Raw genomic sequence first — 2,795 nt, forward strand, 5'->3', positions numbered from 1 at the left:
TATTTTTAAAAGTTTTACTGCTATTCAATTACTTTGTTTAAAGAGATATTGCAATAAAAAAAATTAAAATGAAGAGAACCCGCCAACGGCTGGGTGGTTCAAAGCTCATTTTGTGAGTTTTTTCAAGCTCATTATTCTAATATCTTCAACTAAACAGTCCAAATTACTATAAGAAGACCCACCAACATTAACACATTGATTGGTTACCTTAGCCATTTCATATGCGGATTTTGCAAACTCCTCCTTTCGATCCACCATCACATCATTTACCATTTTCTCCACTATCTTTCTATCACATACATCCTTCATATCCAACCCTATTTTCCACACCTCACTCACAACCCTACTATTCACGTGTTGGTCAGCAAAGTAAGGCCAGCAAATCATAGGCACCCCTGCGACGATGCTCTCCAAAGTCGAGTTCCATCCATTATGCGTAAAGAACCCGCCAACGGCTGGGTGGTTCAAGACCGCCTCTTGTGGTGCCCAATTGACTAGGTAACCTCGATCCTTACTCTTCTCCATAAGCTCCATTACAACATCCTCCCCTTCACCATCTTTTCCAATCACGGAATTTGGCCTTACAACAAGCAAGAACTTCGTTTTACTGTTAAGAAGTCCATACCAAAGCTCTACAAGTTGCTCCCTTTGACGTGCTCGTAATGCTACCAAAACTTACATAGATAACAGATCGATTCGGTTGCTTATTGAGCCAAAAGATGCAGCTTTTATCCACTTCCCAAAGTGTATTCGAGAAGTGATCATATGATTCTCCATGTTTTGCATTGAGTCTAGTGTTTAATTGAGCATGTAAGGGTCCAACGGCATAGACACGAGGGCATTTGGTGCGTATTTGAGATAGTATAGGCCCATCGAGTTCTTCGGCGGTGTTGAGTATCAAGGCATCGGCTTGAAGGCTCTTTCGTGTCTGTTTTACGACTAGCTTCATAATTGAATCTTCAATGTCCAGTTTTCGACAAAAAGTAGGAAGATCTCGACATCGAAGATAAGTTTCCATGCCTGGCACTGTCGTTTTTAACCGGTCCATGTCTTCACTTCCTTCAATAGTTTAACAAAAACCCATTTATTAGTGTCAATGATCACAAACCCAATTAATTCAAAGTCATATCAGATTCAAATTTATTTAATAATAGAAATTTAACAACTCAAATTCAAAATGATCTAAGCTCAAACATGATTACAACTTTGAACGACTCGAACTTAAAAACAAGGGGAACAAATTACCTAAAGTGGTCCAAACTTAAGTATTAAACCCGAATGAAAAAAATCCTGAAATAATTCGACTTGAAAAACCCAGCAATCTAGAATGATTTGTACTGGGTTTGACACTAACCTAAAATAAATGGACACAAAAACCCAACTAATTATCCTAAAGTGACCCAAAAATAAAATGACCCAAAATAACTAGAATTTAAAAGTCAAATTAGTAAATCTAAATGACAAGAACCAAAATGATTCCAATCCAAAACAATCCAAACCTCTTAAAAAAATTGAAACATGAAATGATTTAAAATTTTTAAATTCCGAATTAATCCAACTTAAACCAAATCAACTCGCCTAATTAACAGGAATATTCCAAATGTCTTTCTCGTTAATTTCTTCAACATGCTAGTAAAATCATTTCGACTTAAGGTTTTGTGTTATTCTAAATTAAAAACAGTGCTAAACATGGTACAATAAACAAAGTTGATGAAAAAGAAGTGGATTTACCATTGATAGGAAGCTCCCCAGCTTGGATTATATCAGGGATAGAATAACTAACCCAGAAACTACGAGGACTGCTGGTACGAAAAATAATAATGGGGATTCCAAACTCCTTTGCAAAATCAAGAACTAAGCTTAAAAACCCATCTCCAATTATGCAATCTACTGGTGGGCTACTATTCACAATTACCTCTCTCAAACTTTCCTTCATCTTAAGTTCCATGGTATCTTCTAACATATCAAGGAACCAGTTCCCTGACCTAGGATGATCAAGAGGAAGGCCATCGGTTATGGTCTTGAATTGGAACCCTGGGTATCTTTCAGAATGGGCAGCAATATTGTTGAACTTGACCAAGCGTTCATGGTTGTGGTGGGAGTTGAGGAAAGTGAGCTTGAAGCCGGCGATAGCTAGCAGTTCAGCTAGCTTAATCATGGAGTTTATATGGCCTTGTAATGGGAAGGGGAAGACGAGGACATGTGGAGGACGGGATTGAGAGGATCGATCCTGCTCCATCTAATTGGAGGATCTGTTTTGAGGGGCTTTTTGAGTTTTATGTGCTAAAGAATCGACAATTTGGAAGCTATTTAATGGCCAAAAGATGTCTTTGGATAAGGTGGAGAATGTTGTCTAATTTCACCAATATATTAATTTATAAGTTAAGAAATAAATGATATATTTATCAATTTTAGGAAACCAATTAGGCTCTTATTTAAGAATAAGTTAGAAATTTTTTTCATGTCTAAAATTAAATTATAATTTTTATAATAATGATAAAAATATAATTTTATTATTTTTAATAGTTTATATTTTTATAATTTTTAAAGATTAAATTAAAATTCTATCATTTTAAGGGTTAAAGTGTAATTTTATCTCTAATAATTTAAAATTTTAAAAATTTTAAAAGACCTACATGAAAAAAGTTTCATTTTAGGGGGATTAAGTCCACAGTCGGCCCCTCTAGCTACGCCCATTGACCTATCCTCAATGACCTTAATTTCCATTTCCACTCCAATGTGAAATTATTTCATATTGCCTACTTTAAAGCGTTTGGTGTGACATTCTCTCCCAT

The 2,795-nt window shown here is 35.5% G+C and overlaps 1 pseudogene; it reads right to left on the reverse strand.

The window, feature by feature from the left end:
* LOC108450592 (7-deoxyloganetic acid glucosyl transferase-like) lies at positions 1 to 2,352 on the reverse strand (annotated as a pseudogene).
* Positions 2,353 to 2,795: the final 443 nt, after the last annotated feature.

This window comes from Gossypium arboreum, chromosome 10 (genome assembly GCF_025698485.1).
Source record: "Gossypium arboreum isolate Shixiya-1 chromosome 10, ASM2569848v2, whole genome shotgun sequence".
Taxonomy (NCBI): Eukaryota; Viridiplantae; Streptophyta; class Magnoliopsida; order Malvales; family Malvaceae; genus Gossypium; species Gossypium arboreum.